Here is a 24,220-nt window from a genome sequence, read left to right as displayed (position 1 = left end):
GGGGGCCGGAGCCCGGTGAGGCGGCGGCGGAGCCCGGGGGCGGCCCCAGCGAAGCGTCCCGGGCACAGCGCAGCCACCTCCGGCCTCCCAACACGAAGCGGGACGAGCCAGCGCTGCTCCGCCACCGCCTCCTGCCGAGGCCCCAGCGGCAAGGGGACCGCGGGCAGCCGCTCCCGCAGCGCCCTCAGCCCAGGGCCAACACGGGCCGGCCACGGCACAAGCCACCCGCCACAGCCCCCTGCCGCCCCCTCCCGGGCCCGCAGCGAGCCCCGAGCCCCCGCAGAACCGAGCGCGGCTCCCACCTGCGATGGCCGGGGCCGCCTCCGAGCTCCGCCGCCGCCTCACCGGGCTCCGGCCGCTGCTGCCGCCCCCGCCGGGCCCGCACCGACGCTCCGGCAATGGCGGCTCCCTGGCCCCACGGCCGCCCTGGGGGCGCCAGCGGGGCCGGGCTTGTCCCCGCTCTGCCCAATCAGCGCGCGCCAGAACCACGAGTGACGGTAGAAGCAGCCAATCGCAGCCAGCGGCGGGCTCTGCACACGGCACAGCCTCGCCTGCCTTGGGCTGAGCTCCGCCATTTCTCGGCACCCTGGGCTGAGGAGCGGCCCCGGCGCTGGGCCCGGCCCGGGCAGGAGGCCAAGGAAGCGCCGCTGCGCTGAAGCGCCGGGAGCTCGGGGTGCCCGGGAGCTGAGGGCGCTGGGAGCTGGGGGTGAGTCCGGGATGGAGCAGGGCATGCCGGAGCGAGGCCAAAACTCTGTGACTCTCCTTCCTATCCCGGGCGGGGAGCAGAACGCTCAAGGAAAGGCTCGGGGGTCTGGATGAGGGTGGGGACAGTTCAATCCTTGGTCACGGGCACAGCACACCTGACTTGGGGAAATTAAATTGAATTTATTATCAAACGTGTCAGAAACAAGAAAACGAGAAGCAAAGTAATTCTTACGGAAATCCATCTTCCCCCCAGCTGTCCCTCCTTCCCGGGCTTAACTTTCTGCCCCTGTCCGTCCCCCTCCCCGCCCAGAGGCACAGGGATGGGGGTCACAGTCAGGTCATGTCAGTGCCTCCCCCTGAGGGCCAGGAATCCTTGTCCTGCTGCAGCCTGGGGTCCCTCCCAGGGGACAGAGTCCCTCAGGAGCAGGCTGCTCCAGCGGGGATCGCCAGGGGGATCCCCGAGTCCGGCCAGGAGCCACTTCCATGGCTCTGCAGGGGCTTCCCCCGGGCTCGGGGCCTCTCTCAGGCACCCCCTGCTCCGGCCCGGCCTCATTGCCCCCCTCACCCCCCCATGCAGCGAGTGCCCGGGCAGGGAGATGCACGATTTTCACGGGGTTGAATCTTGGAGTTTCTGAGCTTTATTGGGCTGAATGTTGGTGTTTTTCTTTTTTTGTGGGAGCTGAATCTTTGTATTTGGGGGGGATATCAGATTTTTGGTGTTTTGGAAGTTTTTGATCTGTCTTTATTAGCGTTCAGGAACACACATAATCACAGACTGATTATATGCAGGTACTTTATTGAAGTGTGCAGGAACTCGGGGTATCAGCAATCCAAATCTAGCTCCATCGTCTTTGTCCAAAGTGCACATATTTCTACAATTTCAGCTGTAGCAGAAATCACTGTAACAACCTTATCAATATTGCTTCATTAATATTGCTTCATTAACTTTATCAATAATGCTTCATGAGAGTTAGCTCATCCTTGTGTGAACATGTACGAATCTTATCTCTGGGTGGGTATCTTGGAGACCCCAAGTACCAGTTCCCGTTACCGTAAACATTTCAGCTTGCTAGACCATCCCTAATAGCAAGCATTCTTGTGGCCTACCTCTACATGATTTTAAGAAGCATTTTCAGAAACATTTAACCCCATAGTAACGTATTTCCCCCCATTGAAAGTATTTCACTTTACTATAATAAGTGTAATGCTTTCACTATATACAGTCCTTTTTCTGTGTTTATACTTGATGTTCATCTTCGAATCCACATTTGTTGTAAGCGTTGTTGCACTCTGGAGGACTTGGAGATGACAAATGCGGATGTGGATCTCTGTCCCGTGTCAGTGCCTTTATTATCTTCTGGTCCCAGGATACTCTTTTCTTTATCTCTCCTTTCAGAACTGCACAGATTAACCAGATTGCTAGGAACACAATCAGTAGGATTATCAGACTCTCAAGAAAAGATTTGATCCAGGAGCTCACATTCCATCCTAACCCTTCAAAAATTTTATCTACCCAACTTGTAGTCAGATCTTCTCTCTCTTTCTGTGCTTCATTTTCTATTTGTTTTAGTTGATTAATGTAGTGTTCTACATCTGCAGTTCCATTTGGGATGTGGATGCAGCAGTGATCAATTTGTCCTTTTAGGTACCCGCACACTCCGTGTTCTTTCAACAATAACATATCTAAAGCCAATCTGTTTTGCAGGGTCATTTTAGTTGTGGCTTGTAATTGTACATTTAGCTCTCTAAATGCCTCTTTGGTAACTCTTGCCAATCTTTCTACCTGGTCTGTAAGTTTGTACAACATCTTTCTAGTATTATAATTTGCTATTGTACCAAACAAGGATTCCAGGGCCCACTCTAATTTTACACTACTGGAGGGTGCCTGCCGTCTTTCTTCATCTTCAGTTTTGTTTTCCTGAACTTCTCGTCTCATCCTTATTTGCAGGAGTTCATGCTCTCCCTTGAATGGGGACCTTTTCCAAATTGGGCATAAGGTGGGGAGGCCTAAAGTAATCTCTTTTACTTTTTCACCTACAGGCAGATGTGTTGTCCAGCTGCCATCACTTGCTGCCCATCCAAATTGGCCTGGACTCTGAATTGTACTTGTGCTACATATTACCTTTTGGATCACTTGTCCTATCTGGTCATTTATTTCACCTTGTTTATGTTTGATTCCTCTGCAGGCACATCCAATTTGCAGAGCTACTGCTAGTGGTGGCATTTGTTTTATTTCTTCATCATCAGAAGTACAGTCCTAAGTTTTGTTCCATACTCACCAATTCACTTTGTCTGCCTCCATTCTACTACTGGTTGCAGTGTTCCATACCCCTGGATCTGTTTCATTTTCAGAGCCTTCCCACTTAATGCACCGAGGGCTATCTGCCATAGATTGGAATTTCTGAAGCACACTCACTGACCATGCACTGTCCCAAGCTTCAGCCCGATCTTTTCCTTCCTGTCCTTCACACTTCCACTTCGATACTGGAACATTTTCTTTAATGACCTTTGCTATCTTTTCATAACACCATCCATAATTCCCTAATCCCCCATACCAGCCTAGTTTGGTTCATACTTTCCTCCATTTTCATGACAATCCCATATAGATGAATACTTTGGCTTCACAGCATTTTCAAACACTGTCTTATTTTGGTACTCGTAATCTATTTGCAATACACAGCTCACATTTTCATTTTTATTCTTCTGTATTTCAGGTAATTTTGATGTTACAATTCCCCAATTTATTTGGTCTCCTGCTGCCTTTGGTATTGGCAGACAGGCAGTTATTTTGCTGCTGTTTTGCATGTTGGCAAAATCTTTAATTAATCCAATCATCCCATTTTCTGCCTGAATAGTCTTAGAGACTTTTATCACTTGTGTTTCTGGCTGCACCCCCACATCCCTCTTCATTCTAAAATGAAGAGTTGTCAGCTGATCCTTTTGCATTTCACATCCCAAGGTAACATTGATTCCAACTGATGGCACTAAAGGCCATGCAATAATCACCATTACAGTCACTAGCAACCTAGACATTTGAAACAATCAAACCTGCTTTATCTGCAGCTTTGTTGGCCCTACAGTTTGTGCAGTCCACAGTGCAGGGGAAACCTTCTTCACTCTGGTGTAATGTATGCAGGGATCCAGTCCAGCTCCTTTGACTGCTGTCAAGGTAGTTAACAGTACCTGACAGGGTCCATTCCACCTTTCTTTTAATGGTTCTTCTTTCCAGCTTTTAAAGTACACTTCATCTCCCGGGGGGATGTCATGAACTGGATTCTCAAGAGTCAGCGGCCTATTCCACACAAGGGTGCTCTGAAGTCGAGCTCGAGCTTTTCCAAGAGACAGAACATAATTATACACCTCTTGCTTCCCTGTAACATGTACATTTGGATTAGGTTCAGGGCATTCATATGGTTTCCCATCCAATATCTCATAAGGACTGACTGACATCCCGCTTCTAGGCTTTATCCGAATCCTCAGCAGTGCTATTGGTAAAGCTTGTGGCTACTGCAATTTAGCCTCTTGGCATATTTTCCTGATTTGCCTCTTCAATGTCTGATTCATCCTCTCTACCTGTCCACTGGATTGGGGTCTCCATGGTGTATGGAGATGCCAAGCTATTCCCAGTAACCTACTCACCTCCCTCACTAGTGTGGCTGTGAAATGTGGGCCCCTATCTGATGATATTCCTAGAGGCACCCCAAATCTTGGAATGATTTCTTGCAGTAACCACTTGACTGTCTCCTTTGCTTGATTTGTGCAACAGGGAAGAGCTTCTGGGCATCCTGAAAATGTGTCAACCCCTACCAATAGATATTTGTATCCTCGAGTTCTTGCTAATTCTACAAAATCTACTTGCCAATAATCTCCTGGTTCTACTCCTACCCGAATTTTCCCGAATTGTGCCTGTCGTCTAGCCACTGGATTGTTCTTTAAGCAAATTTCACATTTTGACATTACTGATTTTGCCATTGTTAACATCCGTTCTGAAATTAAATTTGGTTTTAACAATTTCACCAATGCCTCTGCACCCCAATGACATTTGTTGTGTTTAATTTGTAGAACTTCTCTCATTATCAAGGGGGGTACCACTACTTGTCCCTGTGTAGTCACATACCACCCTTCTGAATTCTTCTGTGCATTCAGTGAGCGTCCCAATTTCTCATCCTCTACTGAATATTTTGGTTCTGGAGGTAAATTGAATTGAGATACATTAGTTTTTAAAGGTATCAATGCCATTGTTGTTTGCACTTCTCGAGCAGCTTGTCGGGCTGTCCAGTCTGCTTTCTGATTTCCCTCAGGAATTTTGGAGTTTCCTGATTGTTGAGCTTTATAGTGCATGATTGCTACTTGCTCGGGCTTTTGTACTGCTTTTATTAATTGCAGGACTGCATCTTGATGTTTAATGTGTGTGCCTTGAGAAGACAGCAGTCCTCTTTCTTTCCACGGTGCTCTGTGTACATGCAGTACTCCAAAAGCATACTTTGAGCCAGTCCATATGTTTACCCTTTTCCCTTCGCTTAATTCTAGTGTTCTGGTTAAGGCAACCAGTTCTGCCCTCTGGGCAGATGGATTTGGTGATAATGCTTTTGCCTCGACTATTGTACTGACTGTTGTTGCCAGGGGGTCCCAGAGCATCTTCCTCTCTGCCTCCTCCTCCTCCTCCATTTGTCTAATGCTTGGGCATGAGAAGTCTGGCTTGGGGGGAAAAACAAGGGGTGACCACCTAGGATTCAGGGTTCCTCCTGCCCAAGTCCTTCTCTAGAAGTCATCAGGTGTCTTGTGTCCATGAAAATGTCTAAAGTATCAGGACTGAGAGGAAAAAATCCCTCCCTGAGGTTTCTATTCCGTGGGGTCCCCACTTTGGTGTCCCAGGGCTTCCCCCTCTGCAGGCTCATCCCTTCTCCGGGCTGCCCCTTCTCCAGGCTCCCCTCACTCCCGGCTTTCGGGGTCCCCCCTCTCCAGGCCCCCATTTCAGACTCCGGGACTCCCGGGGCTCCCCCCTTTTCACTGCTCCCCTCCCCCTGCCGGTACCGGGCATCTCAGGTCAGCTTTGGCGTCCTGCAAGATCCGAACATCGCTCTGCCCGGTCCGACCCCAGAAAAAGAAACAGGGGTCCCCAAAGATACTTCGAGTGAGCTCCAAATATCCCTTCCCCTTCAAACAAATCCTGCCAGGACGGCCCAAGACCTTCGGGGCGAGGTTCCCGTCCCTGGTGAGCTGCGGGATGCGGGGCCCGATGCTCCCGGCGCGAAGGGGCTGCAGATCCAGAGAGCGATGGACGCACGTGGGGCCTCCTCTGCTGCTCCTCTTGCAGTTCCTGCTCCTCCTCTACCCCTCCTCTTCCTCCCGCTCCTCCTCCTCCTTCCCCTCCTTCCCCTCCTCCTCCATCTCTCGGCTGCTGGCGAGGAGCTCTGGGGTGAGCGGAGCGGGGCCGGGAGCCGCTGGGAAAGGGCTGGGAGAGGGGGATGAGGGGAGCTGGGACAGGGGGAGAGGGGTTCTCAAGGAGGGGCTGCCAGTTAAGCCCAGGAGCCCCAAATCCCCTCGGTGTCCTGCCAGCCCCTGCCGGCGCTGTGGGGGCCGGGCCGTGCCCCAGTGCCGGCTCAGGGGGTGCTCCAGGCTGACGTGCTCCACCTGGCAGCTGGAGCTGAGCCCGCATTGCCGGGGGCGGTTTCCAGCAGCACCAGGAGCTGCTGGCTCCAGTCCCCGCTGGGGAGCACGGCAGTGGCCAGCACGTGGCCCGAGAGCTGCTGCTGGCCCTGGGAGCAGCTCAGCTGGATGTGGGCAGGGGAGAAATCCATCAGGGAGCAGAGCAGGCGGCCGGGGCCGGGCTGGGAGCTGGAGGGCACCAGTGAGATGGACACGCTGGGATGGGCAGGGGGCTTGGGGATCCCCCAATGCGGATCTTCCTCCCCACAAGCCGCAGGGAATCGCTCCAGGGATCGAGTGTTTCGGGAGGGGGAACCATGTTTCTTTCATCCCAAGCCCACCTTTCCCTCTCCTCTCCCCCCTTATTCATCCTTTCCCCGATCCCCATCCTTTCCCCCTGAATGCAATTTGGGTTTCCAAGCACCCTCCCCCACGCTTTGGGGGTCCTAGCCTTCTCTTTTTCCCACTCTTGCCCCTTCCCAATCTTAAAAACGAGATTCACTTAATAAATTAGAAAAAGAATTTAATATAAATAAAAGACAATTAGGAGACATAAGAAATAAAACAAAGGGTTACAACGGCCGGGTGCCTTGGCGCGCTGCCAAGAGCACACCTGGTATCTCATGGATACCCCTTTTATCTCATCCTTGCTGTGAGGGGTTAATGCATATTCAAGCATGTCCCCTCCCTGGTTCCGCCTTCTTGGATCATGCTCTTGCACAGTCTCAGTTTCTGCTGGTCAGCATAATTTTTTTGCTGGTCATCATTATTCTTGCTGGTCAGCATTCTTTTGGAGTCTGGTTTCCTTTTTTCTGCAGATGGTCAGTTGTTGATAAGGGTCTGGGCCCCTCATCCTTCTTCTGAGGGCAGCTGAGCTTATCTTTCCCCCCTGCCCACGTCCTGGTACCGGCTTTTTGATAACAGTTTGCTCTCCATTTCCTGCTGCTGATAAAAGCCTGTTTTCCACAGCTTGATCCTCCCATTGTCTTGCCTTGTCCGGATGAAACATATCTTTATTATTCAGAATTCCTATCTAAGCCTATAACTTGCTAAGAGAGAAAAGAATATAGTGAAAGCATATAATATATATTTATCAGAATAATTGTGAAAAGCCAATATTTACAACATGAATTCACAACACCAATCATCCCTCCAATCTCAAGTCCCCTCTCCCGTGCTTGGATTTGGGGGTTCCGGGCCCCTCCTGCTCAGTCTGGGGGTCCCATCCCCCTTTCACTCAATTCACGGAGATTGTAGCAGATTTTTTTCTGGGAGGAATCCCTGAGTTACAGGATTTTTGGGGTGTAGGTTTGAAGGGGGACAGCTCTGTCTGGCATTTGTTTAACCCATGGTCTGCTGGGGAACCACAGAAACATTTCCCATTCCCATCCTTTCCTTGTTTGGACTGGTTCATGAGTTGCTTTCTTGTTTCCTTTGGTATCTGTTCTCATCTATTTGCCAACAGCAGTTTGAGTCATTTACTTTTCCACAAATTCTGTCTCCTTCTGCTAATAGATAATGTGATCCCATCCCACGGTGAAATGTTGTGTTCCTCATCTGAGTGGATTGGTTGGGAGGAAGGTCAGGAGCTGGAGCTGTCTGGTTGGTTATTATTTCAATGACATCCTGTTATCTAATTATGCTATTGAAATGATAAATGGTTTCTCTGGTACCTGCTATGAATCCATCAGGGTTCCCAGGGTCTGGTCCATGGTGTTGCAGGATTTGTTCTGGTGGCCGTTCATCTTTTCCCCATTTTTGGGTGCTCCCTCCAGCCAGGGCTGCATCAATTGTCAGCTTTTCTCTCATTAAATCATCACATACTTGGATTCCCAACTGATTTCCCTGGCCTTGTGGTAGCAAATAAACCCCAGTGGTCTGATACACCCTATATAACATAGACAGAGACAGCACATGTTGGAGTGGGGACAGGGATGATTCCCCCCACTTGTTTTAGTGAAGTTTTCACAACATTCTCCATTTTCTGTTTTCCTTTGCAGCTTAACCAATTTGTGTTGCAGAGTCAGATATCCTCACAATGGGCTCTGCCTTTAGCTGTGCAAATTCCATCTGTGCAGGCAGGCAGAGCTTGGGCTGAGGGGCAGAGGGAATCAGCCCAATTCCTCCTGCAGGCAGGAAGCCCCTGGGCCATTGTGCAGGCTTTGGGCCATCAGTGTTAATTTGCATTTCTAAAGCTCCTCTCCTGGCTGCCTGGAACAAAGCTTCTCTTCCTGGGCAGACATCCCGTGACTCACACGTGGCCTCCCACAGCTCTGTTTGTTTTTTTTTTTTTAAACAATATTTTATTAACTCTTTATGTGTTAAAGCTCCAACTTTAAAGCTCTTTTCGTTTTTCAAAATGCAGCTTAAAGGTGAACATCAAAAAACTCATACCATCATTTTGTCATCACTAAGAGTCACGCACAAACATAAAACAAAAAATGAGAAAGCAAGCAAGTGTTTTCTTTTTATTCTCCTAGGACTAAAAATTGATTCTCACACCACTGGCCCAAAAATATGGAAGTAAAATTATTATGAAAAATTATTCTAACGGTGTAATCCTTTCACTGAAACTGTGAAAAGCAAAAACTCTTCAACAATGTCTTTAGAGAAATAAGGCATTACTTGATTCTGGCCAGAATGTGCAAGAGGAATCATTTCATGCACACTTAGGCTGGGTGTGCAGAGAAAATCATTCCATGACACATGAGTTGGACTAGATTTTTCTAAATTTATACACTCTGACTCCATAGAAATCCATTGGTTTAATGTTCATTGGTTTGAAGGTGTGGAGTTGTTAGGATTTGGTTTCCTGTTACACCCGGATTTCTGTGCCTGTGATATGAATTAGGTGGGCACTCCTGGATTTCCTGCTCAGCCTTTTCCAGACCAGGTGTCTCCAGCTGTGCCTGGGGCAGTGTCTGGGGTAGATGTTGGTTGATGTTTGCTGCTGGGTGTTGATGTTTTGTTGATGGTCGTTATCTTGGGGATAATCTTTTGGGCTATTCCCAGTCTGTTGAGATGTTAATTTCATTTCTGCTGAGTGGTGGAAAAGAAAGATTAAAATTCCTTTCCCCAAGGCAAAGGCAAACCTAGTGTGACCAGAGAAATAAGATTTGAAGCCGTTTTAAAGTTGGTCTATGTCTTGGTTCTAGAAGACAGGTGTCTGCTAGGGAGAGCAGGAGCCTCCCTTGGGATCAAAAAATGTAGACCCCCTCCCTCCGAATTATTATAAATTTGAAATCAAGGGGCTTTCAGGCAGAGATCTGGGGATAGGAATAACAGTTCTTTACTAGTATAATCAGGCAAACAAACAACAATAACTACAGCAATAACAAGAACACAGAACCAGGGACCCCGGGACAGCTTTCTCAGCTGAGATGGGATGGAGGAGAGGTTTTGTTTTTCACAAACCCCTCGGGCAGTCAGTCCTAGGGCTCCGGGGAACAGTCGGCTGGAAACAGCAGGGACGAGCTGAGATCCTGGGTCGGTGGCTGAGGTGTATCAGCAGCTCCGCGGCGGTGGCTGCCACACGTCCCGGCAGGGCAGGGGGTGCGAGGCCACCAGCCAAGAGGGGAGAAGGAGAAGAAGCAGCAGCTCTGTCTGGGTGATGGCGAAAAATTCCCTTCTCTCCACCGCAGCAGCTCCGCGACCTGGCAAACGAACGTCCTTCCCCGAAGCCGAAAAGCCAGCTAAAAACTGTCCCCACCCTCCTTTTCTGCCCCCTTTTCCCCCCCCCCCCACCCCGGGCCCGGCTACTCTTTGTCCGTTGTCAATCACCCCTAAGTACCGGTAGTTAGGTTGTCCCAGCACATAATGGGTAAAAATTCCCTGGGCAGGCCAGAACGACAAAACAAACAAAAAAAAAAAAAAACACCTAACCCTCAACAGTCCATTTTGCCAGCAGCTAATCCCAGGCAGGGCAGAGTGTGAGTGGAATTGAGAGGCAGAGTGGAATTGTCCCGGTGCCTTCCCCAGCAGCTGTGGCGAGGGCAGGCACAGAAAGGCCTGAAGCTGCAAGAGTGAGAGCAAGGATTGTCCCGCAGTGGCTGGAGATGGCAAAGGAGGGTGCCCAGGCCGAGGATTTGAGCAGAGGATCTGTGGGCAGGCCCAGGGGCTTCCCCCGCTGGGGAGCCCTGGCTGCTGCTGCGTTGCCTTCAGCGCAGGCTCAGGGGTGGCCTGTTTAATATTCCCTTGCAATTCAGATTTCTGAGTCTGGAAGAGCCATGGCTGGGGCATCAATCATTTTATTTTTTTCATTTTCTTAAGTTTTGTTCTCTCTCTTATGTCCACCCCATAACATTGAGGCTATCTGGGGGTAAAGAATTCACACAATGTTCTGGCTAGAAGAGAGAATCCTCAATCCAGGTCCCGCAATTCCCTGTTAATTGTAAGAATTGTTCCAGTTCCATATTAGTACTGGTTAACATTATTTCTGAGTCTTAAAAACGAGATTCACTTAATAAATTATAAAAAGAATTTAATACAAACAAAAGACAATTAGGAGACAAAAGAAATAAAGCAAAGGGTTAAAACGGCCGGGTGCCCTGGCGCCTTGCCAGGAACACCCCTGGTATCTCAGGAATACCCTTTTTATCCCCTCCTTGCTGTGAGGGGTTAATGCATATTCAAGCATGTCCCCTCCCTGGTTCTGCCTTCTTGGATCGTGCTCTTCACAATTTTATTTTCTGCTGGTCAGCATATATTTTTGCTGGTCATCATTATTCTTGCTGGTCAGCATTATTTTGGAGTTTTTGGTTTCCTTTTTTTTCTGCAGATGGTCACTTGTTGATAAGAGTCCGGGCCCGTCATCCTTCCCCTGAGTGCAGCTGGGCTTCATATCTTCTGCTGATACCAGTTTGGCCTCTATTGTTCTCCTGATAACAGCTTGGGCCCCACTGTCCTTGCCCTCTGGGGTTTCCTTGCCTTGTACCTAGGAAATTCTTTTAAACTTAAGACTTGTTAGCAAGAAAAAAAGTACATACATAGCTAAAAAGTATTTAATATATATAATATTCATCTGCGAAAGCCAATATCACAATACAAATTTATAACATGAGATTCCCTGAACCCTCTCTGAATCAATACACTACAAGCCTTCAGTCAAAATAGGTCCCAAATATTTAACCGTTTTTTCCACTATTTGCACTTTTTTCCAGGTACTCAAAGCTATTTTTTAGCCTGAAAATGAAGCCATTTCACAGAGGATTCCTCTACCTCTTCTCCTTGTCCTCCTGACTGGATCCAGTCATCCACATCCTGCATTAAGCCAGTCCCTGGGGGTGAGGTCAATTCCTTTGATATTTCCTGCAGGGCTTGCCCCAATAAGGCCGGTGCTTCCGTGCATCCCTGCAGAAGGACTGTCCATGCCTTGAGCATTTTCCCTTCTACCTCTTGTTGCCAGCCCAAGGCAGAATTGTGTTTGCATCCTCTGGAAGTGGGCAGATCCCCAGAAAGCATCTTTTGCATCAAGTTGTGAATGGCAGCAGTGTGAGGAGGGCACCTGGTTGAGGATGGTGTAAGGATCTGAGCCTGTGGGGTGCCTCGGTTTCATCATCTCATTTCTTCTTCTTGGGTCCTGCAGCATTCTGTGGATTCCATTGGATTTCTTGTTTGGCAGGATAGGAGCATTCTAGGGAGCCATCCCTGGCTCCCAAAGCTGTGCCTTGAGCAGGACTCACAGACAGGCTGTGAGCCCTTCCTTCCCTCCCTTGGAACAGGGGATTGCTTTTCGACACCTCTTGTCCTGGTTGCTTCAGGGAAATTTGGAGAGGCTCCATATCTAATTTTGCCCATTTCCCTGGGGCTGCCCACACTTGTGGGTTCACTTCAGCCTAGGCTCTGCCAGACATTTGACACAGAGGTACAACAGAACCAGCCTCTGTATCACCTTTTGCAACATTAATTTGCATTCCCAATTTAGCCATCAAATCCCTTCTCAGTAAATTACAATCACAATTGTGAGCAAATACAATTTTTTTCATTTCAAACCCATCTCCTACATCTGTTATTAGTGGCTGAATAAAACACTCCCACTCATCTTTCCCACCTAGTGCCTTAAGTATTAAAATATTCCTAAACAATTTTTTCCCCCTTAAGTGTAAGATTCTGAGTGGATGGAGAGGCCCCTGTGTCCATCAGGAAAGGTCTCCTCTGGATCCAGAGCCACCCTGAGTGTTCCCAAGGGCTCCAGTGTGGTGGGTCCCTGGTGGAATGGGAGCTGTGCCACCGCTAAGAATCCGTGTCCATCAAGGGCTGGACTTGCTCGTGCTGAGGGTGCTCCTGTCTGTGCTTGCAGTGTCCTTGTGCCCTGCAGCTGGAAGGCTGATTCCTTGCCAGGGGCTGTTTGGGTGGGCTGTCCCCTGGCCAGGAGGGCAATGCCTGTGCCAGGTGCTTGTGGCCGAGGGTGTCCCCTGGGTGCTGGGGCCCCCTTGGGCCCTGGGCTTGATCCCTCAGGGGCTGTAGGAACTGTGCCATGGCCTTTGCCTTCAGCTTGGCCTTTTGCTCATCCCTTGCTGCATTCAGCTGCTGAGCCTTTGTGAGCAAGTGCTGCAGGGGCTTCTTCTGGCCCTGCTGCAGCCCCCCTCAGTGCCTGGGGGTGCTCATCCTGTGGCAGCTGCTGAGCTTTCTGCAAAATCCTTCCTTTCTCCAGGGACCCACCAGGAAATGCTTAAAAGATCATGTGGATCCTTGCAGGTCTAATCCCCATTTCTGAGCTGTTCCTTCCTCGTGCTCGCTGTGCTGAGGCTCCCCTCCCCAGCCCGTATCCCAGAGCCGGTCCCTGTCCTGCCGCAGTGTCCAAAGGCGGCCCCCCCGGCGGGCAGGGCCGGCAGCTCCACGGGGCCGGGCAGCGGCCGGGGCGTCCCGCAGCCTCCTGGGGGCCGGGGGCCACTGCCGGCCCTGCCCGGGGGGTGCTGGGCTCAGGCAGCGCCCGGCGCTGAGCCCCGGCTGCCCCACAGCCCCGGCCCGGCCCCACAGCTCCCCACAGGCCCCCAGCCCGTGCTCCCGGTGCCGCAGCTCTGCGCCCGCTCCTGCCGCTCCCAGCTCAGAGAAACCCCCTGAAATCCTGACCTCCTTCTTTTCCTGTCCTGGAAAACTGGGATACAAAGGATCTGAGTCAGCTGGCAAATTCTGAGGATAAGACCCTTCTGGAGAACATCCCAAGCCACAGTGTTTTCTCTTCCTCCTCTTGCATCATCACTTTTTCTTACCCCATGGATTGCTCCTGCTGCTTCTTGCCTTAAGCACATTCCTGCACACTCCCCTTCAGCCAATCCCTTCCCAGCACACCAACACCATCCATCCCCTGTTGTCTAAATCCTTTCTCAGTTTTCCTTCTTGCCCCCCTGGGTGTCCATGTCCTTAATTTCCTCTGGGAGAATGTGCAAACGACCTCCACATGCTCTCAAGGGACCCTTGAGAGATATTTTGGGATCCTCATCCCTTTTGCTGGGACCCCATTCTGGCTTTCCCTTTTGTCCCCTCCCTGGGTGCCCTGCCATGTTTACTCCCCGAAGATGCCACTGGAGTCACTGCTGAGATTTTCAGTGCTCTCTCCCTGCCGACTCTTGAGAGCCGCCCTGATCCGTCCCTCGTCTGTCTCCTGCTCACTCTCGGGTACCCAATCAATCCCCGGTGCCGCCGCCAGCCGAGGGAGCCGATCCCCCAAACTGGGTGAGGCACCTTCAGCTGCACTCACTGCCCGCCGGCCCGGACGGTGGAAGGAATTGCGGAGGAGCCCCAAGGTGTGTGGAAAAATTGACATCCCCAGAGGTTTCTGTCCACAAGGAAGACAGAGGAGTCCTGTAACAGTAATTTCATTCATAAAAAAGGGAGAGGCCATGGGACATTTCTAATGAGATTTCTCCAGTTGTTGGCAGACACAGCCTCCTTATCATCCTAATTTTCTTGGTCACATCTCCCTCTCTCTTTCCCCATTGTCTGAAGTCCTGGAGAGGTACAGACTTCCCAATGCACCTCCTACATACCCCCTTAATATGCACCCCACTTTTGTATAGCTAACGATATTGATGGCTGTGTTAAGTCTTTGTTGTTCTTCTGGAAGTTGATGAATTTAGCAGGACCTTGGCTGAGCAGCAGTCTGTGTCATCAATTAATAACATTTTGTGCAGCTGATGGCTCCTCCTGTCACTTCCTTATGTCCACGTCCCTGGCCCTATGTGCAATGAGGTTGACGGGATCAGTTTGTAAAGAGCCTTTGTTGTTCTTCCTTTGCTGGGGTTCCCCCGTTTTGGGGCCATCCCCCCTGGAGCAGGGTGTCCCCCCTTGGTGCAGGCGCAGGGCTCAGGCAGGGCTGAGCCAATCAGAGCGCGCGGCGCTGATGACTCATCAGTGTCCAGGCAGAGCCGCAGCTGCCAGCGTTGCCCAGCTGGAGCCCAGCTGCGCCCCTCCCCCCCGGGCCTTGGCGCCCCCCTTGAGGGGAATTTGGGGAGGTGGGAGGGGGGAGCGCCAAGGCCGGGCCCCCCCGCGCTGTGGTGGCGGGAGCGGCTGCAGTGGGGAGCGAGTGCGGGCGGAAGCGGCCGAGAGCCCAGCGCTGCCCCAGGCCGAGCTGGCCCAGCTCCATCCGTGCCCCTGCGGTGGGATGCTGTGGGACTGGGGGGGAAGAGGGAGGCGGCAGTGGGTGCTGGGCCTGGGGGCAGGAGGAGAAGGGAAGGAGAAGCAGGGCTGAAGAACAAAATGGTCAAAGGATGCACGTGGGAGGAGAAGGTGGGATTGTGCAGGAGGACAAATAGTAGGAGGAAGAGGAGTGTGAGGAAGAGTAGGGCCACAGGAGGAGGAAGAGCAGGAAGAGGAAGCTGCACAAGGTTCCTCCCTCTGTGTGTGTGTGCAGTCCCAGGAGCGTTGCCCTGCCCACAGTCAGCAGGTGACTGGGGAGTGGGATCCCTGATTTTGATGGGGCTGAATCTTGGTGTTTCTGAGCTTTATTGGGCTAAATGTTGGTGCTTTGTCTTTTTGCAGGGGCTGAACCTTTTATTCTGGAGGGGGTTTTGCCTGAGTTTGGTGTTTGGGTAGGTTTTGATCTGTGTTTTGATGTTTGGAGGATGTTTGGGCTGAATCTTGGTGTTTTGGTTTGTTACAGACACAAGATGACCAATGACTTTCTGAGATGAACTTGGGCAAGGAGGAACCCGCAGCCCAAGGCGCTCTCCTCTCTTTTTTTCCTCCTAACCAGGAATTTTCATTCCCAAATTTTGTCCAGATGGAAGAGGAGGAGGAAAAGTCCCAGAGATCCCGCACGAGGAGGGGCTGCAAACCCAGTCCAGGGAGCTGCGAGGAGGAAAGATCCCCCCAGTGCCAGGAACACGGCCAGAGATCCAGCCGGAGCTCAGAGCTGGGGGAGAAGCCCCACAAGTGCTTGGAATGTGGGAAGGGCTTCAGAAAGAGCTCCCACCTGATCCAGCACCAGGTGATCCACACTGGGGAAAAGCCCTACGAGTGTGGGAAATGTGGGAAGAGCTTCAGCGAACGCTCCACCCTGAGGAAACACCAGATGATCCACACTGGGGAACGACCCTATGAGTGTGGGAAATGTGGGAAGAGCTTCACCAGCACATCTTACCTGATGAGACACCAGGTGATCCACACAGGGGAAAGGCCCTACACCTGCTTGGAATGTGGGAAGAGCTTTGGGTGGAGCTCCTACCTGAGGGCACACCAGCTCATCCACACTGGGGAGAGGCCCTACGAGTGTCCTGAGTGTGGGAAGAGGTTTCAGACCAGCTCCAATGTCCTCCTACATGAGCGGATTCACACAGAGGAGAGGCCCTTCCGCTGCCCTGACTGCGGGAAGAGCTTCAAGTACAACTCCGACCTCGCTGTCCACCGGCGCATCCACACTGGGGAGAGGCCCTACGAGTGTCCCCAGTGTGGGAAGAGCTACTCCAGGAGCTCTCACTTGTCCCGACACCAACGGAGGCACCAGTAAGGGAAGCCCTGCGAGTGCCCCGAGTGCGGGAAGAGCTTCGTGCGCTGCTCCAGCTCCATCCCCCATGGGAGGATCGGCGTTGGATGATCCCCAGTGACCCCCGTTGGGCAGAGCCCTGGTGATCCGTGGTCCTGGTGATCCGTGTTGGGAAGACACCTGGCTGGGAGGCTCCACATCTTCCTGGCTCCTTGTAGGTACCTGGATGAAAGCAGGGGAATGAAAATCCAACGGGATACAGACCAACAATGGGAATTGTTGACTTTCAATCCTCGAGAACATTTTGCCTCAGGATCTGTGTGGGCAGACAAAAGGGGGTGACACCGGGCTTGGGGGCTCTGAGGGGAGCACACACGCTCTGTGGGGGTGGGGGGGAAATGACCCCCAGGACCCCCCCTCACCTTCCTGCGCAGGAAGAAGCCGAGCCCCAGCGCCAGGAAGACGAAGCCCAACATGGAGACTCCAATCCCCGTCAGCATCTTGCTGCGGGCAGCGTTTCACAGCATTCCTGGGGGGTCTGCAGGGGTCAGGACCCCCAAAACTTCTCACAGACACCTCAAGCCCCTCCAAGGACCCTCCCAGTCTCTCCCAGCCCACCCAGGACCCTCTGAAACCTCCTTTGGAGTCACTAAATTTGGAAAATCAGGTATATTTTAAAAATTGGAGATTATGGCTAGAGACAGGTTTTGCTGGAACTAGAGTTAATGATTAAGTGAGAAGCAGGATTTGAGATAATGAATCTCAGACTTAGGTAAAAAATTACTTGTCATTGTTTGTTTGTTCAGCTGTGCTTATAATGTGAAAAGAGAAACTGATAAACGGGTTCAGGAAGATCACAGACCTTACATCTGGAAACCCATTTCAAAGTCACAAGGGAGGAAACTGGAGTTGTACCAAATGTCATTTGTAATATCAACCATTGTAAAGGTAGAAAGGTGAGGGTGAGGAAGAGCGGTTTTCCTTCATCTCTTGATGACCCCTCCTCGCCAAAACGACCCACTCCTCAAATTACAGAGCCCACCATGCAGGCGTAATGACATTTTAAACTCATTACCATGAATTTTAATCCGAAGTGGAGCATGGGAAGTGTTAGCATTATGCATATGCATTAGTATTAATATGTATTCATATTTTGGATATTCAAGACTTCTGTAAATAAATAGACACTGGAATCTTTTGTCAACTTGCACTGCGTATTAAGGGGATGAGTCGTGCACTTGCCCAGTGCTGTGATTAAACATCCACTTTGTAACTTTAAACTGTTGGAGAGGTTTTTTGTCCATTAACAGATTGATATTGATACTGGATCAATATTGCTATTTTGGTAAATCACTGCCAGTCTCTTCCCAGCCTCCCCAGGACCCACCAGAGCCCCTCCTGTTCCTCTCAGGATCCCACAGCCCCCTCCCAATTTCTCCCCACTACCCCTGGATCCCCAAACCCTCTCCCAGTCCCTTCCCAGCCCCACCAGGACTCATCAAGACTCCTCCCAGTCTCTTCCCAGCACAACCAACCTCATCCCAATCCCTGCTTTCCAATCCCCAATCTCCTTCCAGCTCCTCCAGGCTCACTCAAATCCCTTCCAGTGACACCCAGCACCCCCAAACTCCCTCCCAGTGTCTACCAGCACCCCTGGAACCGCATCCCACCCTCCCCAACATCCTTCAAACCCCTTCCCAGCCATCCTAAGCACCTCAATCCCTTCCCCAGTTTAAACCAGTCTATCTCAAACTCCCTCCCAGTTCCTCCCAGCACACCCCAATCCCCCTCTGGGCCCCCCCAGTGCCTCCCCCGCTGCCCCCGGCGCTGTGGGGGCCGGGCCGTGCCCCAGTGCCGGCTCAGGGGGTGCTCCAGGCTGACGTGCTCCACCTGGCAGCTGGAGCTGAGCCCGCATTGCCGGGGGCGGTTTCCAGCAGCACCAGGAGCTGCTGGCTCCAGCTCAAGGGCAGCAGCGAGATGGACACACAGGGATGGGCACTGGGAGAGATTGGGGACACACTGGGATCAGCTGGGTGTTAAATGGTGCCAAGGCCGGTCAGCTCTTCCTCAGCTCCACACCGGGAGTGGAACACACCTCAGGAGCAGGATGACCCGAGGTGTGGCTTAGAGCAATGCTCTACAGCACTTAACAGCTGTCAGACACAGTGTGGAGGCAAGAATGGGGGGAAGGTTTTTTTTTTTTTTGGTTTTTGTATTGGATTTAAGGGAAAGCTTTAATCTCCCAAGGGTCCAGAGACAAAAGACACAGAATACAAGTGTACAGCAATTTATATATGGGGAGGGTTCAGGGGTGGATACAAAACTTCAACCAGTGAGGGATATCCTGGGGAGGGGAATAGGACACATGGATCAATGGGGTGCTGTGGATTAGGGGATTTCCAAAGGGGACGTCCAAGCAGGGGGTTGGCATAAGGCAGGATTGACAGGGAACATTTGGGAACAAGGGGCAGGGTGGACAAGATTGATAGGGAAGGGACTGGAAAAAGGGGTTGGGATACAATGATGGGCAGGGCAGGGGAGGAGATAACTTTGGGTTAAACCAACAAAGCAGAGGAGTAACAGAACAAACCACTTATAGAAACAGCTTCAAACTTTAATCAAACAAAAACACACCACAACATCTCCCCCTTTTCTGTTTAAAAGGAAGAGCTGTGGTTTTGGGGGATCCATTCTCATTTTGGATACACGTCTCCCCAGCAGGGCTGGTCAGCTGGCACTTCTCCCTGATTTACCTCTGCAGTGGGAGAGCCCTGGGAGGGCTCGCTGAGCCTTGTACAGCGGGGCCTGCCGGGCCAGGCCGGTCCCTGGCTCGGCTGCAGGGGGGTCCCAGGGTGTGAGGATGGAGGGTTTGGGAGGGTTCCAGTCCTGGATACAGGGGTGCAGGGGGGTCCTGCTGCAGCGGAATGGGAGTTCAGGGGGGTCCCTTCCCATGTTCTGGGGTTCAAGGGGTCCCGGTGCCTGAAAATGGAGGTTCAGGGGGGTCCTGGTGCCCAGGAATGGGGGTTCTGGGAGGTTTCCATTCCCGAGAATGGGGGTTCAGGGGATTCCAGTTTCCAGATAAGGGGGTGCAGGGGTTTTTGGGGCCGGGGAAGGGGGTACCAGGGGATCCCGGTGTCCCGAAATGAACATTCATGGAGAGTCTTTGTGCCCAGGAAGGGGGGTTCGCCTGGAAATGGAAGTGCAGGGTTCCCCATTCCCAGTGTAATAAATGGAATTGATTCGTGATAACTAAATTGCAACCGTTATTAAAGTTATTATTAGAAACGATCAAGAATTAGTGTTACAAAGCAGATGTACCCCTTTGCAGATGTTACACGTCAAAATTAAGGTACAGGATGTAATTTAGAAAATAAATGGTCAGTAAAATCAGAAAAAGGAGGAAACTTATGGGAAACATTAATGAATATAGTATAAGTATACAGTATGTAAGTTTAGCTTGAAGTGCTTTGTTTCATACGTGAGGTGAGATGACCCCCCTACACCCCGGTCGGTTTTGCTTATGCCTTAACCATTTGTAACCACTGGCCAATTATATTCATATATACATATATATATATAAATATGTATCTGAATATATCTACTAAATTGTATCTCTTTTTTACTAAACTGTATTCTTTTAATAGATTGTATTCTTTTATTATTTTGTATCCAATTTATTAAACTATATTATCAATTAATTAAATTTGATTGTTTGGAAATTTGAAAGTCATTTATAACACTACTATATCAAAAGCAGGTAAAAGTGATTACAAACTGTGCTATATCAAAATCGTTGTGATTATAATAATTTGGAAAAGCCAACACATAATAGCAAAGGGCAACAACAACAACATAGTTATTTATCACAAACACAGGGCAGGTTTTTCCCTTGCATGGAGCACTTGGGCCTTCCCCGGGCCCCTTCTGCCCTCCCGCAGAACCAGAGGCATTTTCCAGCGCACACAGTTTGTAAGCAAGAGCCGGCTGCAGCCCAGAAGGCTCCAAGCGCCTCCTTCCAGGCTGACTCTGCAGATGCCGAGGCTGCTCTGGGCTCTGCCAGGCTCTGCTGGGGCTCAGCTCTGGGCGAGGCTGGGCCCGCTCTCCCCTCGCAGTGCTCCGGGCAGCTGAGTCACAGCGGGAGAAGGACAGGACACCTCAAGGGACTGGAGGTTTAACAGAGATTTTATTCAAATAACTGCCAGAACAAACAGGCTGTCCTAACTACCCTAACTAACTAACAGTGCTAACTAACATTACTAACTACTTGTCCTAACTACTATAACGAAAAGCTGGCCTCCAGGGCTTCATCTCCTCCGCTGCTCCCTCAGTTGCTTTGCTGCAGTGATCAGAGGGGTCAGGCTGGAGAGAGGCTTGGCTGATGACAAAAATGGGTGCTGCCCAAGGGATAAAAAAGAAAGAAATGAACTGTTACTTTCCAGACTCAAGTTCCTCACAGGTTCTGTTGCAACAGGACAAAGGGGAATGGTTTGAAAGTCAAGAGAGGGAAGCAGGCTCAGATTAGATCTAAAGAAGAATTGCTGTAGCAGGAGAGTGGGGAAACACTGACAGAGGGAGCCCAGAGATGCGGGAGGTGCCTCCTCCCTGGAAACATCCAGGCTCAGGTCAGGCAGGGCTCTGAGCCACCTGATGTGCTTGAAGATGTCCCCGCTCGTGGCGAGGCACCAGGTCCAGATGAGCTCGACAGGAGCCTGCCAAGCCAAAGCAGGCGAGGATTCTGCTTGCTTTGCGTGTGAAAGGCAGCGGGACTGGAGATGATGGGAGGGGGGCCCCACAAGAAAAGCCCTCCCTGGCGCTGCCGTTTCCCCCGCAGCCGCTTGGCATTCACCTGCAGCAGCTCCTGGGCAGAGAAGCGCCGCTCCTCGTCCGGCTCCAGGCTGCACTCGAGGAAGTCCCGCAGCAGAGCCGACAGGCGCCTGGGCTCCTGCAGCTGCGGGGTCCCGTTCTGCCGGATCAGAGCGCGGGCCTGCAGGAAAAGCAAACACAGCGCTCTGACAGCTTCCTCCACACCCACAAGTGCTCACATCCAGCCCGCTTTCTCTGCCCCAGCTCCCCGGGCACTTTCCTCCCTGGCAGAGATGCTGCTGCTCACAGCTCATTCTTCTGGGCCAGCCAAAAAACCCAAACCCTGGTGCAGCCACAGCCATTGCAACATCCAAATGATCTTGCCTTCAGAGCCCATTGCATTGGCTGACTTTGTCAGTAGGAACCTCCATCAGAAATAGCCCATTTTGCTTCTCCAAATACAGACACCATATTTACAGGCCATTTTCAAGAGTCAGTGTGGTCTGCCTGTGTTATTTCAAAGGATTCTTACATCAAATGCATCTCTGCAGTGCCACTGACACTCAAGTAAATGCATTCCTGATGCCCCATGCCAGAAACTGCCAGGCAAGGAACAGCAGGTTTGTGTGGCTGAAAGCTCAGGTGTGGTGACACAGAGAAAGTAGCTTGGACTAGGAAAGAAATATGTTAGACTGTGGGGATGTTAAACAATCATCTTCATGTTGTAGACAAGTTTCCCAGTGAGAAGAGCCAGGGGGGAGTTCATCTCACAAAACCTCTTTTAGAAACTCCTTCAGAAAACTTGTTGGGTTTGGGTGTTGGGGTTGGTTTGGGGTTTTCTGCAAGACAACATTAGAGCTGATGCACTTGCTTCATGTATTTGGGTCATCCTCACAAGAGCTGCAACAACTTAAATCCCAAAGCAAATTGTTGCTGGAGACTGCAGAATATTTGTCTGTGTTCAGGCTCAGGTGCTGTGGGAATTCCCTTCGCGATGTGCAGAAACCTCCAGCTGCTCCTCCCAGTGCAGGGTCACCCTGTGCTCACAGGCCTCTGCAAAGCCTGGAGAATTTGCCTCTTACCATGGCCCCCGTTTGCTGGAAGTAAGGAGGTTCTCCTTCCACCATCTCGATGGTCACAATGCCAAAGGACCAGATGTCCACCTTGGGGCCGTAAGGAGAACTGGTCACAACTTCTGGGGCCATCCAGTGAGCAGTGCCCACCATGGAGCTGCACTGGTCCTGCTCAGGGCTGAGCTGAGCGCAGAGGCCAAAATCAGCTGAGGACAGAAACAAGCACTGTCAAAGGCAGCTGCAATGAGGAAACCAAGCACAAAGATTCCCCACTCTCAGTCTGAGAATGCAGTGCTGAATCCAGCTGGAAAAGTCCTCAGGGCTGTAGGCAAGGAAAGATGGAACTGGACCCTTAAAGAAGCCCTCAGCTTTCATGCTTGGCTTTTACTGATTTCCTTTGAAGCTTTAGATTGCAACTCCTGCCCCTCTGGGAAGGCCATACCCAGAGCAAAGGCACTCCTGACACCCTGCTCCTCTCCTGAGCTCTCTGCACGGGGCAGCCGCTCTCAGCTGGCAGCAGGGGCCGGGCAGTGCCACCAGCAGCACTTGTGGGGCTCTGGCCCTCACTGGGAAGCAGCCCCACAGCCGCACCCCGGGAGCGCCGTGCCTGGCCAGGAACACCCACCCAGCTTGACAGAGCCGTCCATTCCCAGAAGGATGTTGGAGCTCTTCAGATCTCGGTGGATCACCCGGTTGGAATGGAGGAAATCCAGGCCCTGCAGACACTGAGAGACAACAAGAAACACGAGGGAAAAAATCAGTGGCCGGAATATATCACACAAGAAAGGACAGTTTAGAATTCTGCCAGCAGCAACTTTGCTCTGACAGCCCAGGAGTGCAGTGCAGACAGGCTCCAGGCAAAAGGTTCAAGGCAATGCTGAGAACAGCAAATCAAATCCAGAAAAGACAGAGAGTACCACAACAGCAGGAAAGGAGACAAGAACAGAGTAGAAATGCAGTGATATTTGCAGGCCATTCACTTCAGAGGCTCTTTCCTCTCCAGCTCATAAAAACATCACAGAAACAAAGGCCTGAGCATGGAGCCACTCTGTTCTCACAGCCTCTTTGGAAGGACCATGGTGTCCCAGCCATGGGAAGCACAAGCAGGATCCCTCACCTCCTGACTGACAGCTGCCATCTCTCCTTCAGCCATGCGTGTCTGTCTGACAACGTCCTGCAAAGTTCCTCCATCCATGTATTCCATCACCAGCCAGAGATCTCCATCAACAAGGAAGCTGGAAGAGGAAAACAATGGCACAGAGATGAATGTGCATTGCTCAATTCCCCCAGGGAAAAGCCTGGACTGGAGTTTTGTTCCCAGGTCACTTGTCAATGAGGACAGAATCAGATGGAGAGACATTCCTGCCAGGCTGCACAGGCCTTGGAATCTGCACAGTCTAAAGGAGAAGGAGGCACCCAGGAGAAAGGAGGGGCCTTAGATGGCAAGGAGGTGAAAAATGCACTTTAGCAACAGCCCAGCTCAATGTGGAACCACAACACTTGCCCCCAGCTGCTTCAGCATCTGAACTCATCAGTTCCACCATTCCCTCTGGAACAAGGCAACACAACTTCCAGAGTTATCCAGGGGAGGAGGCTGTGCAGCACTTGGGGCAAAAGCAGTCAAATGCTTGGAAAACCTTGCACAAAGTCCCTTCAGAAATAGGCAAGGCCATTGAAAATGGACAAATGAGGCATTTCTGGAAACAAGAACCTGGTCTTCCTGACATCCGCAGCAATGGGAAAGGGCTGGGAAGAAGAAGCCAAGGAAAATAATTTCTACCAGGGTTTCTCAGCACTTGCTGTAAAACACAGCAAATGGGGTCAAGTTGAAGAAAAAGCCAAAGCAAAGCAACAAAAGCACATGGAAGGAGTGAAGTGCCAGGCTGTTGTTCTGGGAAGATATGGCCGGGTCAGGCATTTTTAGAAGAGGCTACAGACCAGGGATGCCAGGAAAGATGAACGCAGGGCCCATGCACGGGAGAAGACCTGAAGCACTCACCTGTCCAAAGAGTTGACAATGTTGGGGTTCTTCTTGTCCTTCAGGACCACGACCTCATTCACAGCTTGT

At 51.2% G+C, this 24,220-nt stretch overlaps 1 pseudogene; it reads left to right on the top strand.

The window, feature by feature from the left end:
• Nucleotides 1–24,220, top strand: part of LOC148182306 (uncharacterized) — a 702,689-nt pseudogene that overhangs the window by 171,603 nt on the left and 506,866 nt on the right.

This window comes from Pseudopodoces humilis, chromosome 33 (assembly GCF_049639895.1).
Source record: "Pseudopodoces humilis isolate 2021_Gansu_Grassland_sample_001 chromosome 33, ASM4963989v1, whole genome shotgun sequence".
NCBI classification, from domain to species: Eukaryota; Metazoa; Chordata; class Aves; order Passeriformes; family Paridae; genus Pseudopodoces; species Pseudopodoces humilis.
This window is presented reverse-complemented; position numbering and strand designations above follow the sequence as displayed.